Here is a 17,795-nt window from a genome sequence, read left to right on the forward strand (position 1 = left end):
CTACATTGAGACTTTGCTTTCAGGCTACTGAGAACATATACACAATATTATGCTGTAAACACATATTCTACAGCTAGACACAAAGTCATGTACACACACATTTGGGTTTATTTTACATCTAATGTTTGTTTTTGTTTTTATTTTAGTTTCATGGTTATTTTTCTTTTTCCTTATTCAAGCTAAATGGCTTGATGACTTTTTGCTGCAGAGTCTGGCAAGGATGGGAACCATCAGGAAAGAAACAATACTCTCTTTAGCTGTAAGCCACTCCTGTCCACTTACTGTACACTTGAAAGTTCATTATAGGGTTGGCTTAAGTAAAGGCTGTGTGCACAGCTGTCACACTGCAAAAATAAACTCACTTGTTTTCTGGTTGTGTCAGAAATCTTTTCATGCACACTTGTGTATATTTAACAGAGTTGTCATTATGGAAATTATATTTTTACCTGGAAAACATCTTTATTTCATAATACATAAATGTGGATAAAACAGGAAAACATGAAGAGAAAAGAATGACCTCCATGGCTGATGGCAAGTTTTTGTGCATCATCTGATGTATGCGTTCATTGTAAAATGAGAGGTCAGAAAAAATATATATTTTTGACTCTTAATTTGTGGTTGGACTGAAATCTGTTTAATAGCTGTTGTTTCTCTTTCCTGTACCCTCAACCGCCCTTCAGTGTGTAGGTCAGGCTAAGTTGAAGCTGCACATAGGCGATCTTAGGAAGCTGGAGTCCCCACCCGCCCACACCCACTTCCGCTTTGTGCTGTCAGCCCTGCTGAGTCGATACAAACCGTAGCCTGGGGCCCAGCCTGGACTCCCCACTGAGGTTCTGGCCTACGTGAGATCAAAGACCCACTGAGAACAATAGTAAGGCAGCCGCGGTTCACTCTCCCCGGATGCACCTCCACACCTGTCCATGCTGTCACTCAGGTGACTGACCTGCTCAGAGGCCTACTGTCTATAACAACATACCCCTATGTTCACCTACAAATATTGATGTAGAAATAAAAAAAAAGCAAATCTAAATCATTAATAAGTAATACGCCACTGACTGTTTAATGTGCTTCTGTTTGTCTCCCTAATTTCCCAAAAGGGTGTTTTTTCTGTTTCCTGGTATGTTTGTAAATGTCTAATTTGTGTTGTCATTTCCCTCAAGCCATTCCAGGCTGTTTTTATCTTCCTGTGGTTCTCATCATACTTCCTGTGGAAAGTGGAGGCTGTCTGCAGCATGTGCACAGCTGTTTGGAACACCTCCATATTGAAGGTACAAACATGGAGCACAACTTTTTAGCTCTGGGTTTTCCATTCTGCCACTGCTTTTTTACACTGCCACTGCTAGCGAAGCAATCAAGATGTTTAAGTAGAAACTTTAATCCGCTGAAAGGCAGCTCTTTTACTTCTGCCCATGTGTAAGTTCTACTCAGGGCTCATGAGGCTTTGGAGTTTTTCTTTGCATGGTTTATTTTTATAGTGCAGAAATCTGGAGACTTTCCAAATGTCAAGGTCATTTATCTTGCAGTTCATCCGCTCCTTGCCTTTTGTGTTGTGAGAAAGAGAGGCACAGGCCCATATTGCATTTCATGACCTATTGTGTCAAAGGAGCGCCCAGACAAACAGGTGGGAGCTCTTCGTGGACCAGCCTCGCCAAATTTGAGGCTCCCTGGCCCTTTCTTTAATAAGACACTCATGCTTGCAGAACGGCCTCAGTACTCCGTTTCCCTCTTCGTCAGATGGGAACCTTCACGGATGCTAATGAACATACAGTAAGGGTTTGTCTCACGCTCAGTGAGCCTGCTATCTGCGTCTCCCAGTTTATCATCACCACTAAAATTGCAAGGCCATTTTACTGGGCTTTTACTACAGGGGAGACATTTAGGGTATTGTGATGCTAATTCCTTAAAATGTGATGTCTAGGTTTGTTCTTTGAGGTCAGGGTAGGTTTATGAGACAGGGTCTTTTGACGAAGTACAAGTACCTTTTTTGTTATCACAGAAAAACCTGCAGTCACGGGTTGTCCTCCCTGCCCCTAAAGGCAAATTTAATTTCATGTACATTTCCATTTTAAGATGAATCACATGTTCGCTTATTTTGTACAGTAGAATAGAGACAGATCGTCTTTCTTTGGGTTTAAAGAACAGCTTTGAGATTAAGTAGGCTGATTGTGGCCCTTTCACCATCAGAATTACGGCTGGTAACCCAAGCCAGGTCTGTCTGCTCTGGGGCTTAAACACACACACAGTAGGGGACACTCTCTGTTAATGTCATCTCAGAGATTCAGTTTCCTCATCACAGTCTTACCTCAAGTCACACAACCTCTGACACATATTCTTATTTTTTTCTCACAGTGTGAAAGCATGCTAGTAAGACGGATATTCTACAAGTTATCGATACTGAGAAGTTGTCAGGATGGGATGTCAGAGAGACTAGGAAGAAGCCCTTCAGCCGCCTGTCAGGTGTGTTTGATTCCATAGGTGCAGTGGAGAGATGTCTTGAGTTTATTGAATTTGTCATTTTTGGCCTGGGAGTGAAAAGGGCACCTGTGTGCTGCCGTAAGCCCCCACGCCTGGGCCACCACCTGCATCACAGATGACAGCTGATGTGCAGGGACAACCCTGAAGCAGTTTTTTTTTAAAGCACTCCATCACTCACTGTGTACATTATTCATCAGCTGAAAAGCTGATAGGATATTTACTTTGTCAATTTTCTCATAAAAGGCTCATTGGGCACAAAAAAGTCACCCAGGGTTACAACAGGAAAGTCAAAACTATTTCGGAGTCAGTTTCAGTGTGCTGCCAGTCTCAAATTCAAGACTTTTTGAGTTGTAAATACTGACCACCCACACCAATGCTAGATCAAAGCAAAGGGCTGCAACAGTGGCTGAATATTAGCGACATTACTCAAGTGTGTGATAGGTTCTGTTACTCAATTGCTGGCCATGGGAAAATGAGAAAGTCTGATAGAGATTTTGCTCCATTTTACTGTCATTAAGGGGATCTGGGACTGCTATATAGTGTATCTACTGGGCCAGGAACTGTAAAATGTGTAATCTAACGAAAGATAAGAAATGCATTAGGTCATGGCAATTCCCACAATGTTCTGTTTGATATGGAGATGTGTGTGTGCGGGAGTGTGGGTAACTCAACTGCACCATTAGACTTAGTTTGACTCCCACTGGGTCTTGCGGTGCTAAAAATGAATCACTCATCAGGTTAAAGCATCCGCTAAATGGAATATGCTATGATTATGGGATTTCAAGCACACAGAAATGTTTGTGTGAGTGTTTTTTATAGCCTGCCCCCCGTGTGGATCTCTTTGCATACACGGCGTCCTCATGCTCAGTTAACTCTCTGCCACCTGTGATTAATAAGAAATATCCCAGATCCAGCAGGTTAATGTTTAATCAATCAACTGAGAGAGAAGCCTCTAAATGGCCTAGTTTATTTTTAACCACTGCATCACATTAACAGCACCAAGGTCTTGCACAGCCAAAACTCATTATTTCTTTGGTTTCAGCTAATGTTTATCAATCTGTGGTGGAAATATTTTACACCAGCCTTACATGCTTCTTGTCAGAGCTGGGAAAAGTGAGAGAGGTTTCAGTTATCAGGAAGAGTGTTTTGAAATTAAAGGACAGAATGCAGCGATTTTAAAGGCAAAAATGTCACAGGACAGAGTGTAATTGTACACTGAGAGATGATGTAAAATTCCAGCTCACATTTTTTATAGTGATAGTAGATACATTATGAATCATTCACTCCATTCTAGGATGATTCTGCAATATTTGTTACACTGTGTGTTTACTGTTCACTGCGAGCTGCTACTGTGTTACTTGGCTGAAGCACCTGCGCTAGAAATCAACACCCCAGTCAGCAATAATGCTCTCTGAGGCTTGGCCAGTTTACTAAATAATCGATCCAAATAAAAGCAGCAGATAAAATTGACTGACCCTCATATACTTAATTATTGCAGCTATTTGACCAAATAGCATTTTTCAGGATGCTGTGTGTCACAGGCCATCAATATTCCTTTAATCGCCGTTAGTTATTGCCCTACTTTGTTACTGCTGTAGATGGCCAGTCTCCAGTGGTCAGTTTGGCCCAGGGCAGCAAGGGAATGAGATGCTAAATGGTTGCGCAAACAATTTGATTATGCTGTTTAATTCCCGTCATATAGATCTGCCGGGCCTGCTGATGCACTCATTTCTGTGAGGCTGTGTGGCAGAGTGCTGACCTGCCTGCTCACACCACCTGGCCTGAAAAAGCAGGTTTTTCCTCTACGGCCTCAGGATCAATAGTGCATGCTCTGTGGGTATGGACCGGTGTCTTGCAGGCTTCACCTCTTGACATGTTGGCTTTCAGCTCTTGTATGAAAGGGCGGTGCTCAACAGCCAGTCTAAGAGGTGGAACGTAGAAACTTCTAGCCTGTTTGCATTTGTATCCTCAGCCCTCATCTAGCTAAACTAAGGTGCTGTAATACAAGGAGAGTTGAGGGTTAAGTCTCCCCCATTGAAACAGACCACCTCACCCAAGTGAAAAATGAGAAATGAGCAGGGCAAGCTCTCAGACCCAGTTGCCCAGTTCCCAAAATTAACATTTCAATTCAAAACCAATAATAACGCATTGTGTCTGGCATGAATGAGAGCTGTTGCAAAGGGAAGGCGATACCTCCTGTTCCTGTGTCAATGAAAAAGCTCCTTCATCTTCTGCTAAAGGGCCCACACAGTCTGAGGTCAGCCAGTCAGTCTTGGTTACACTGCACAGGCATGCCTGGGAGGACGGCTCGAGCTTCCCGGTGCCTTTACAAAAGCCAGGAACTGCAAACACACACACACACATCCACACTGACACAGAAACACTCATGTCATGCTCTGCATGAAGTTGATGGCTCTTAAGCTTTGCCAAGGACTACTTAGCACATTGAAAGGAAAGTACACTTTGTGTTCTTTGAAATGAGTTGTAGTAGGTAACTGCAATATCAGATGACCAGTTCAGCATTGGCAGCATATTATGATTTGAAACATAATAGTTGTATCTGGATAAATAATCTTTACATGTGCTTTCCACTTGTACTCTATTTGTCTGTTACTGCTGTATTCATACAGTTGTGACACCTTATCTGCAAGATATTCAGTAAAAACACCCACAAACACATTATATCTCGGGTGCTCATACTGTACGTCTCTGTTCATGTTAAACTGTCTGATATGCTCATTGACAGGAGATTCCAGGCACTCAGAAAGGGCCACAAATGAACACACTGTGTCGGGGGGTTTAGGCTTTGGCTCGTTTTGGCTTTTGAAAACTGGTTTGGGAGCCAGGCTCTATGACTCTGCCAAGAAGGTGTCAGAGCAGACCTCTGCTACACGCTCCCCTCCATCAGAGAGCAGATTACTCTTCTGGGAGGTGAGGCAGAGGGGCACAGGGCAATTCCAAGAGAGGCCCACTGTTGTTCCTACTGAGAATGAAGGAGCAGAAGAACCTATATGCTACCTGTCTGGTCCGAGTGATGCAGCTGTTGTGGTCTGCAGACAGGTGAGATTTCTGGGTGGGTTGGATTGATGTTTCACTTTTCTCTTGTAGCATTCTCTCTGCTTTCATCTAAATATATTTGTTAGGAACAGGATAATCAGTAAACCTTCAAAAATCAAAGAGGAAGACAATGCAGCATTATGAATAATATACCCAAATCTGCAGACTTTAGGAAAATGGGCAAAAATTTCTGTGTTTCACAGTACCTAGTAATAACTGTATTACAGCACCCAAAATGAATGTTAAAGTCGGCTGTATATCAAAGAAACAAAGCCGTCTAATTTTTTCTTTTTAAAATAAGCACAGCCAAATCAGTAAACAAATGAAAGTTCTCAAAAAACACGAATATATATAAGGTAATATGTTAATATTTAGTTAGGGAGTTGAGCTTCAAAAGAGCTAGTAAACAAATTTGTTACCTTTGGACCGTGGAGGCTAGGCATTTCTAATGATTTCTATTTTTCTTGCAGGTTAAGCTAAGCAGATTCTGGCTGAAGTTTTAATGCTTTCATGAATTCTCTAAATCTTTCCTTTTAGGAGTTTGGCATAGTTTACATTTTAAACATGATTTTACACCAACAGAGTTAAATGTTTAAAACATCATATTCTGCAAAGGCCAAACCGTCAATTATAGTGATTTTTATGTTGAATTAATTTTCCCTTATTAGTTAATTCACTTTTTAAATTGAATTTACAATTTTTTGTTATTTTTTTCACACCATAATCATACCAGAGAAAGTCCACCCTTGACAGACATATAATGAATATTTTGCTCAGCCTTCCTCGGTTATTAACTTAAAATATAGAGGGGGGGGGGGGGGGGGGGGGGGCATATAGCCATTCCGTTGTTGTTCTAAACGTGTATGAAAGTGTAGAGCAAACATAAAAACAAACTTCCATTATTGAACATTTCTGTTAAATGGCCAAGAAAGCGTCTTTTGGCAGGCAGCGATGACATCAGTGCCCCCAGTGAAGGGGCCAGCTCCACTAATAAGGCACTGTTGGGATTGCTGCCCGCTTAGGTTGTCAATGAGTCTGTCTTGATCTGAGGATTAGGCCAGTCGTTCCAATTACAGCCTGGTGCCTTGAGGTTTGTCAGGCATTGACACAGACGCCTGTCGATGGCTCGGCGCATATTCCAGGACCCCGCTGAGTGACAGGCGCCAGTGTGCCAAGAGACTATGATGCTCAGTAGGTGTGTGCATACGTATATTGTGTGCATGTGTGTCTGCGCTTGCTAATTTGTCTCATACCTCTCAGCTGTAAGTGAAGTCACTGTTCTGTATGATTGTAGAGCAGTATGTTAGTGCATAGTGTCTTATTTCCACATTGAGGATACCAACACTTTCTGACAGTTATCTTTCTTATATATAAGAACACTAACGTAAGACTGCTAATGTATCTGTTAGCTGTCACATGAACTGTCAGCTACTTGCCTGTTACAAAGAGTGTTAATAATTTAATACAACAGATAACACACTCTTATTACTTATCCTAAGAAATACTCCATATTAACCAGTCAGGCAGCTCAGAGTAGCTAATTTCTTAAGAACAAAAGATAACCTTCACCTTCAGATTAACTGTTACCTTCTGTCTGTGATGCATTGGGATTATTTTGTGATCAAATAACTCTTTTAATGTTGTTGTTGTTGTTGTTTTTGGAGGTGATGGTGTTTCCTTAAACCTGCCTCATCTGTATTCAATTAGGTCTAATATTTGACATCAGAATTTATAACAGATGTGAATGAAAGAAAACCACTATGAAAGAAAATCAGCACAAAAACAAAAAAGGGGAAGTGGCTAGACAGTTACCCAAGAAAACAAGAATATTGTTATCTGTCTATGATGGAACTCGGTCAGTGTGACTGCTAAAAATCTGTACAAATGCCAAACCGCATGATGAGACTGATGGTAAACCCTGATTCTTACTTTGTTTTACTCTCTGCATTGGCAATATGGTGTCATATCTAAATTTGACTACTCATCTTAAGAAATGTGGATAATGTACAACTATCAAACAACAGAGAGAAATAGATATAAATATATATTTTCTTTTTGGTTTCTTTTACTAACATTGCATGGAGCGAAACAGGGAAACAGGTAAGGTAGTCTCTCTGACTACAGACATGGATGTATATGACTATATACACAAGCTAGACGCAGCCATCTTGATGTCAAAAATTGCTTTGTTTTGTCAGCTAACTTGGTTAGCAAGCCGTTCTCATCTATTGCATTGTATTGGTGGAACACAGACATGGAGAGCTAACCTGTAATTCGTGTTAAGTAACATAGAAAAAATAGATTTTCATTAATTAAAACTGGATTGCAAAATCCTGGGGACTGTTAGTCTAATTAATGAAAAACGTTAGATTTTTAAAAAAGCAATCTAGCTGGAACCTACCTGCTAGCTATAGTAGCCACCTCAATTGCAATGCATTACTTTAAGTCTTAAGCCATTTTAATCAGACCACTTCTTACTGTTTTAAAAGTGAAATTAGCTAAAGAGACCAAATTTCTGCTATAAACTTTGTCATTTTAACATTTGGAGTCTTGATTTTAGCGACTGCCTCAAGTGGACATTTGGGAAACTGCAGTTTTTGGTGCAAACACATTGGCAGTATTTTTCAGCTTTAGAGGTTGCCACTTCATGCTGGTGTCTTTCTTTGCTCCGCCATGAGTCAGAAGGGCTGGACAGAGCAGCGTTCAACAACTTGACAAGGCATGGCTGGACTCAGCCAGCTCTCATCTGGTCATCTCGGCTAATTCAACCCTCCTTCTTGTGTCCACGATAACGCACACTAGAACAAGCACACACATATACATGCTTGTCGCCTGGGAGGCCAGCAGTGACTTTACACCCACAGAGGTGGGTCATGTGACACAGAGTGCTGTGTTCTACGTTTGATACTTAATATTCACCACCTGGTGTTATTTACATGCCATTAAATGAAAGATGTGTGCTGACCTTACTGACTCTATTTATCTGATTTGGATGCAATAATCAAAAGTTCACTTTGTGTGTCCAAAATGAAAAATGCAGAATCTCCCAGGTTACACAAGAAGAAATAACTATCCCACTATGGTTTTTATAGCAATTATCTCCCCCTTTTTTTTCTGAGTGTAACGTTATCCAGCAGCGATGTTAGCAGGCTGTAATTAAATATGAATGCAGCTCTGTTGGTTGTCTGGCTAGTTTGTTTGGTTCAGTGCTGGCCTGAGGAGGAAAGCTCATCAAATCAGTTGTGTTTGTGTCATTCTATACCCCTGGAACACTCCATGACAGGGAATCTCGGTGGTTTTGTGTTAAAAAAGGGGAGGGGGGGATCACCTGTATTTAGAGTTAATTAATTCAAAATATCTCACTGGCTCGCACTTTAATGAACCCTGGATTGATGAAAAAAAGGGGCCCCTGTACGCCCCCTTGTCCCCGCATTGCACAAAAAACATTTTCAAATTGCATGCTGGTGCAGATAATTCACTTATTCTGTGTAATTGGATGCTGACCAGGGTTAATATGTAGGGTGTCATTAAATGGAAATGTAGAGCTGTAAAGGGGTACTGTATGATACAGGGAACCTTTTCTATAGAGCTGCCCAGATTGTGAGCTCCTTCTTCTAGCTGGCAGGGACGTTCTTTATTTGAGACAACTCAAGCATGAATTCTGCAAAGGAAAGATCGGGGACGGTTATATTCACTTCTGTTTGTTGCCCAGTTGAATGAAATGACCTTTAAGATAAAGCAAATCTCATGAGCAAGTCAGGTGAAGAAAAGGCCGCACAAATAGGGCAGATGTGGTGAAAGGAACTTTTTAAATTCAACAGTGAAGGAGCGCTGCTAGAGTACAGATAGTTAAAAGACTGTTGTTTGCTGGTAACCCTGCTCTGCCACCCCGACAATGCCACATGGGAGGAGGCACATACTGTGGACATTCCTTATGGTGATTCACTGATTGGACACCAGGGATTTACTTTTTTCTAATTTAATTTTAGAGCAACTGTTAAGGAAAAGTCTTGCGATTGTCTAGAAAATTATTTTGGTGGGGGAAGGCAGCAGTGGAATAATACAGGGTAATCTGGAGACTGGTTAATTAAGTTGCTCCTCCATCCTCCATTCATGAGTACGGCCTGTAATTAGTTCTCCAGAAGCAAAGGAATTTTCATCGGATGGGTCAATTTGAATTCCTCCTGACTCCGATGGAGAACGCCAAGCCTCTGCGGCTTCAGGAGAGGCCTGTAACCTGCATTCTCCTTGTGATAGCAATGCTGTAAAACCTAACCAAATGTTTAAATATGTCCTAAAGAAGAGCCATTAAAAGTCAAAGCACGTGGATGTACAGTTAGTAATAAAAACAACAAAATTAACGCTTTCGAGCGCTGCCTCCTTTTTGTTGTTTTTCTTGGTAGTCTAGTGGTGGCTGTGCTGTGCCACGACTCACCAGCTTTGCCACCTACAAAGAGGGCAGACTCTGCGCTGCCTGGATACTTTTGGTGAGGAAGTTAATCATATACCTCAGAGTAGCGCGACACAAGAAAAGCAGTGTTTGTAAACCTGCCCCCACAGCTCTGCCCATAATTGGCTCTACAAGTGACTGCCTCGGCTTCCTGTCAGCATTATATCTGTGTTCACACCAGCCCAGCTGGTAAGACATTTGTTCCTTGAAAACATGGCTGCTGTTTTGATCTTTGGACTGTGAAAGCAAAGTAGCTCTCACAATAGTCGTAATGTGGGGAGGATTTTCCAGGCTGCGGAAGAAGTCAGGCGAAAATGTCCTGCTGCCTCAGGTCTGGAGTGACAAACGCTTTGTTGGCGAAGGTTTTGCTGCTTTATGATATTTAATTTTGTTTGTCAGTGAAAGTTCTGTGAGAAAACATGCAACACAGTTGCACTTTAGATGCACTTTTTCTCAGAAATTTGGTAAAAAGTAAAGTAACTTATTTACCCCTAAAAGTGATGAAAATAAAAGCACTCATTACATGTAACTTATCACAATATTTTATTATTTTATTTATTTTATTTAGCATGTATTTTGGGGTTGTTATCAAAGTTTTTTCAAAATATCTAAGTAAAATTTTAATTTTGTAGCTCTATAATTTAATCTATGATAAATTCACAGTAACTTATTAATATATATCTAAATCTAATAGAGTTACAATACATAGAAATACTATAAGAAGTTAATAAAATACCTCGCTTGATATTTTCCATCACTGCCAGATGCTAATTAGAGTACTATTATTACTCTATCAACCATATTTAATCCATTCCTAATAGTAAACATGTAATTAAATGGTACATTTAACCCAGTCGTGTGTTTAAAATCATGTGCTTTGAATCATTTTTGAACATTGCATCTTGCTTTGAAACATACTTCAAACGGATCTTGTTTCATGAACCTTTGAGAACAGTGGGGGGGAAAAAAGGAGCAGAACAAAGGACCTGAGTGCAACCTGGCATCTTTGTGGCATCTCCATACGGCAGATTGTTATTAGGAGTCAGAGGGGAATGCAGGAGTGGAACTTTATTTTGAAGTTGACACATGGCAGGAATCTGAGATTAAAATTGGAAATGTTAAAATAATGCTGGTGACACCTCGACGTGTGGAGGGATGTGACTTCCTGTGCAGCTGTCAAGAAAGAAACACTTCCCCGCGCCTCCCAAGCTGCTGCTGCTGCTGCACCTCAGCTCTGCTAATAGAGCATGCAGGGAAAATAGGGGGAAAGAGAACACTTGGAATATGCTTATAATTAATCATAGTAACCCTAAAATTAGGGGTTAATGATAAATTTGTAATAGTAACCACTTGTATGGTATGCTTTACTTTTTCAGAACACACACATTTTCATGGCATACTTTAATTTTGCTTTCATTATGTAAAAAAAGAAAAGACAGAAATGCATTAAAAAATATCCACATGACAGCTGATGGATATTTTTTCGTTGATTGTTGATTAATACCGCATGCTTGAACATATAAGCCTTAGATTATGTATTTGTTGTTCTTTTGATGTTTACATGGGTTCATGACGGATATCTTAACCAGGTACCAGGAAGAATAGCTCAAGTTGCAGCCCCTCATCCACATATTTCTACAGTGGTTGCCCTGAGAAATCTGTCATCTTCATTTTTCACCAGATGCTTATATGGATGAATATGACTTTTCTCAGCCTGGTGCTCCCATTTATAGACATTCTAGATTTGTTTAGGATTTTTTGGAAAACCACACTCTGATGAGCATCCTGCCGGAGACATTTAATTGTGGCTGCTCCATTTTGTGCACCAGCAGCTCTCTGCCTTTTTAAGACTTGTTTATTCAAAAGCGTCCACATGTTGATTGTAACCTTTTTTTCTCTTCCTTTGGTCCATGTTTCTCATGATATTATGGTCTTGGTTGGCTGGGAGGATATGAGTACCTTGGTGTATATAATTAATCTTTTATGTTTATCATCATTTATATCATAAGCTGCAAATTTTCCTTAAGTGGCTTTTTCCCCTCTTCTGGTCATTTTGGCAAGCAAACGTGTATCAATATTAGTGGTTATTGTAGAAAACCTTCCTTTGGTTTCTCTATTTTTCTACTTTTCATACTTTGGGTTGGAGGCAGCGAAAATAAGAAATGAGCACAAACAATACTTTGCATGCTTGAAGAAACACCTCAGTCATAAATAGCAGTTGAGGTGAAGCTAAATATTGACATTGTGACTCCACACTAATGTCTCCTGTGACTTCAGACTTTTGTCTTTTTCTCTGCCTGCATGTGGTTGTAATTGAATTGTAAACAACACCCACCACGTTATTATTTACTGCCCTATGCTGCTCAAACCGTTCGGCCAGCCACAGCCACTGGAGCAAAGCTCTGAGTCACTTTGACATGTTACCTAAAAGGCAGTGAAAACAATATATGGCTAGCTCATCCATAAGTCATGGCATTTGGCGCAGCACCGCATCCAATAGAAAGGGGCTTTATGAATGGCACAAAGTCTGTGAATGATAACGGTCATTAATATGTCCATTGAGGGTCACCACATTCATGCCACATATCAAATCCCCTTTGAATGAGATCAGTTCCCTTCTGTCAGAGCCCATTAGATCTGTCCCACAGCCCCAGTAGCCAGCTGACAGGGGAGAAACCCTAGCCCCAGCCTAGCACCATTAACATTAGAAAATGAGCAATCAGCTGGAATGAAGCGCAAGAGGAGGGGGGGGGTCATCCAAACTTTAGCAACGATACCCAGAAAATCCAACACAAAATGTATGTCAAAGTGTCAGAGAGGAATGGTGCTCAACAAACAAATAAATGCTTTGCCAAAAGCCACTTGCACCTGAACTTCTTTTGTAAATTCATATATATTTGAACTGACTACTTTTTTAAGTTAAAGCATGCTTCATAGCAGTTGTGTCTCCTTCAAAGGCTGCAGAACTCAACTACTTCCTCTCCACAGAAAATGTTCTGGCCGCTCATAGAAAATTGTGTTGAACCCCTTTGACTTTGCGAAATAATTGAGTTAAAACACTCGATAAAACATTAATTAGCTTAGCAGTCTGGAGCAGATAACATAGATAAAACCCTATGTAATTCATATTGATTAGAATATGCACATTGAGCGTAACCTCTTAAGACAAGTTTTCCTTATTAAATGGACACAAAGCCGAGGTCATTATTCGTACAAAGAAAGATCGCTTTAGATTTTATCTTTTCACATAAAAAGGTTTGATTGGATTTCTTTCTGAGAAAGCCGCACAATCTATTTTATTCAGGTTTGATTGTATTACCTCTTAATTAGTTTGTATATTGAGTAGAACAGGCCTTATTGATTTGAGGTGCATTCATTTGCATTGCAAAAATCCCTTTTAATCCAATATAATCTCGTCCTTACTCAAACAGAGCAGACTGCATCTTCGAGAGGCTCTTTTCTTGCTTTTTTCGTGCTCCTGTTTTTGGCTTGTTTCGGGTTTAATAGAACCTCTTGGTCGAAATTAAAGACTGCATTCTCTATGCAAAATAATTTTCCTAAATTTGGCTGTTTATGTAGAGGTAGTTACATTCAATTTCTGTGTATTTCATGTGGGGAATTGCATGGCGTGTGTGGTAATTTATACGTCGAGTGTAATAACAAGCTGTAGTATTTTCATGTGGCTGTGTTGTGGGCTTTAATTTCGAGCTGTTTCAGTGAATGATTGGCGCTTTGTAGGTGTTGTGTGTAAATCGGCTGCTGAACACCCGTGGAGCCGGTAGAACCGTGTCTCACAGAAATCAGCGTTGGAGGCGTCAAATCCCTCCCACCCGCCCAGCGCACAGCAGCAGGCTTAACAATTCTCTGTAATTAACCTCACCTGAACTTTAATGGCCCACCTCCGGGACCAAGGTCCCCGGCTGTGTAAAATTACTGTCACACATGGAGTCGAGGGGGAGCCTTGCCACAGCGGGTGTGTTCCACTCAGACAACTGAGAGGGAAATGGACCCCTGTGTAACACCTAATACCACCAACACGATGTCAGAGCGCTCCCAGACATTTTGGGGGTGGAGAAGTGAGGGCTGTGGTTTTGAAATGCTTGTGAACAGAAAAGCTGTGAACAGCTGAAATTGTTTAATAATACCTTTATTTTAATTTCAGTTCTGATGCCAAGTTTTTACATCTTCGGAGTTTCTAAAAATGCTGTTCTTTTCTTTTGCTGTGATAGTGATTCATGCTAATGCTAACTATATAATTCTTTGGTTTAAAGTGTATAATTTTGCTCCAATGTTACGTTTTTGATTGTTTGTTATTAAATCTGAATATTAATTAAACAGCAATCATATCAATCAGAAAAAACAGTGCTTATGCACTTTTTTATATTTAAGCATTAGTCTTTCTATCTGATCTGCCACCTTACTAATAATTTTACTTAATTGGTCTTGTTTAGGCACACTACACTAGGTTAACATCAGAAAAAGCTCACCTTCATGGTAATCTGGCTAGGAGGCAGAATGCAAACGACAATCTCTTGGTGTCAGTCTCTTGGGTAACACTGGCGTTTTCTTTACCGTGAGCACTGGTCATTGTTTTAGAAAGGAAAGTCAACCTTCAGTTTCGCCAGAATTTATCTGGTAGTAAATCAAAAAAGTTCTGTAGCAAATTGCTACTAATTTGCTATTTATTTAGAATCTAGACTAAAAGCCCCTGTGTAGACAGAAAATACCAATTTTTCTCCTGTCCCTGAATTTCCATGTTGCTGTGGTGAAGAGTTGTGTGTCGCCCAGTGATCTTAGGGACTAGGGTATTGATAGATTTGGTCCCTGATAGGTTCCTCCTAAAGCAATTTGATTCTGGGTAAGGGGTCAGATGAAGAACGATTCACAAAGTTCCAATGAAGAAATGACCAAGAGACTACTATATCCTGCCACCACAGGGTTACTGGGGCACACCCTGGAATAAGGACAGGGGAGGGAGCTTAAGGGAGAGGATCTGGTGGCTGGGTCTTAGCCCTTGTGGCCCAGTTGGATTCAGCCAGAAGAGAAGATGACAACCCCTGTTGTGGGCTCACAACCTGCAGAAGGTGCTGTAGCAGTGGGGTGAAATGTGTTTCAGGTGGCAGTAAAGAGTGGAGATGGACAGTCTGATGCCCAGTTTTTGAAAACTACCTCCTATAACATGAAAAGGATCCATCATATCTCAGGGGTGGGCAACTCCAAGCCTCGAGGGTCGGTGTCCTGCAGGTTTTATATGTCACCCTGGGTCAAAGCACCTGAATCAAATGATTAGTTCATTACAGGCTCTGGGGAAATACAAGATATGCTGTTGAGGTAATTTAGCCATTTGAATCAGCTGTGTTGGATCAAGGACCCATCTAAAACCTACAGGGCCCTTGATGCCTGGAGTTGCCAAGCCCTGATCTATCTGATTTGGAAAAAACCTGAGCTAGTCCATGAGACTTAGAGATACCAGCTAGCTATAGTTTGGCAAACTCAACGCATGGCTTGGGTCATGGAACCAGTTTCCTACAGAGGTACTAGTCTCTCTTCCAATCTGTATCAACTCTGTTTGCTGCCTGTACATTGGGGTTTTCCCCAGTGGTTGTTTCCTTGTGCTTTTGGGTCAGGGAGCAGGCCCTGACCGACTTTTGCACTTATGTCCTAAAGGACATTTTAGAGTACCCAACCTTCTTTCAGTCACCAGGTGCTGGAGGATGCCACAAGTGGACATCCCTTCACCGACTGTGAGAATTCAACACTCATGTTGGCAAAGACAGTAAAATCTGGCATGGTGTGATCAGGAGGAAGAGTCTGCCTGATCTAAACCCCAGTGTTGTTCTCTTATTGGACCTCTGTGCCAATCACAGTTAGTTTATAACAAACACCTTGTTTGACCATAAGGATTTTCAAGTGCACGAGGCACTAGGGCACTCTAGGCCATGGGATGAATGATCAGTTTTGTGTGTGTGTGTGTGTGTGTGTGTGTGTGTGTGTGTGTGTGTGTGTGTGTGTGTGTGTGTGTGTGTGTGTGTGTGTGTGTGTGTGTGTGTGATTCTGGGTATGTCCTACCAGGAGCAAGCCCCAGGGTAGACCAAGGATATGCTGGAGAGATTACATCTCTCAGCTGGCCTTGGGACACAGTGGTGTTTCCCCATATGAGCTGGAGGAGGTGGCTGGGGAGAGGGAGATGTGGGCTTCTCTTGTTAGGCGAAGCCTAACAAGAGATAAGCAGCAGGAGATGGATGGCTGGATGGACAAAATGTTTTCTTTATAAAAACTGTTTAAAAAATGTTTAAAAATCTGAAACAAAACAAAGTTTCTATTAAAGTTTCTTTTGAAGTTTTACACAACATTTATTCTGCCGCAATTTATGTGTTCTTGAATAAGTGGAAGAGATGTAAAGTTCCAATATGGATGAGCAATGCAAAAAGCAGAGATTTGTTCCTCAAAGAGCACCAGACCAGATCAAGGACTGCAGATAAATGCCTGCTGCTTTCTTTATCATGTTCTCTGAGCCACTTCAGTAGTCTGTACACAACAGCTGCATTTGGCAGTGTGAACATGTGCATGTGGGACATAGATTTGAATCCTGTGTGTGGCATGTCTGAGCCCTGGGCTTTGGTGGTGCAGTGTAGATTTAGATACAGTGAGTCTGAAGTCATCCAGTTGCTTCTGTGGTACACTGAGGGCAGGTTCCTGGTGGAGATATGTGTTGTATATGTGTGCTCTTACTCCCAGTGTCTGAAACACACACAGAGGGGTGACTCACAGACGCTATCCGGAGATCAAACACTTCAAGGGGGCCTTGGATTTACCATCTCGCCTTACGTTTTATCTGCACTGTAGGCCTCTGCCATGGCTTAAAAAGAAGGTGGTGATATAGATGGCGAGAAGGCCCAAAACCTCTACTTGGCTGTGTCATTTATACTTTTACTTAATTGCAATGTCTCACATGTTAGAGTTGTGCCAGAGTGCTACCTACTATTTTCCATGGGTGTGTTTTCTGTGCTGTGATTCATTTAACCTCATACTAAAACAGCTATGAATTAAATTGTAGCTCATTTAGAGTAAATAAAGCTGAACTTAAATAAGTTGGACTGTCTGATATTTTGGAGGATTTGCGGTTAGATCAGCAAACACTATTAAAAGAAAAGCACAAAACCAAACACTAAATGTATTAATCTGTATGTGTATTCTCTATGGAATTGCTCATTTTATTTTGTTAGTTTCAGCTTTTGAAGTTTACCTACAGCAACAAGCAAAGTTTCAAAGAAGAGCACTGCATTAACTTGTTCTTAAAGCGTGTCTTCTGTGTAGTGTTTAATGTGCTTAAAGTCTTCAGATTTACATAAACTGATCAGCTTGTGGAAAGCAGCACAGACAACTCTGTCATACACATCAGCGGTATATTCAAAGTGACAGGTTGACAGCTCTGCACACACACAAACACCCAGTGGCTGCGGCAATATCCCCCGAGCCGCTATCTGTCTGCCACTTGTATGAAGGATAAAGAGACAGGATGTGGAGTCGGGGGGGTTCAGGCCTATGACTGAATGCACCATCAATGGGCTTATTTTCATTACAGCCAAACAAATGTGTCACCCCAATCATCACACGGCTGATTTTATCCTTCTGTTACTGTAGCTCCACAAGCATTTCCTTTTGTGAGCGCTCGCTCCTGATAATCCCACTCAGACAAAGGGGCCATGTGCCGCCATAGAGTTCCATGACCAAAAATGTAAAACTAGTCGTTTCCACTTACATACTTTCTCAGTGATATCATGCATAATGAAAGAGTGTTTGTAAGCACTTT

Source organism: Astatotilapia calliptera, chromosome 1 (genome assembly GCF_900246225.1).
Source record: "Astatotilapia calliptera chromosome 1, fAstCal1.2, whole genome shotgun sequence".
NCBI classification, from domain to species: Eukaryota; Metazoa; Chordata; class Actinopteri; order Cichliformes; family Cichlidae; genus Astatotilapia; species Astatotilapia calliptera.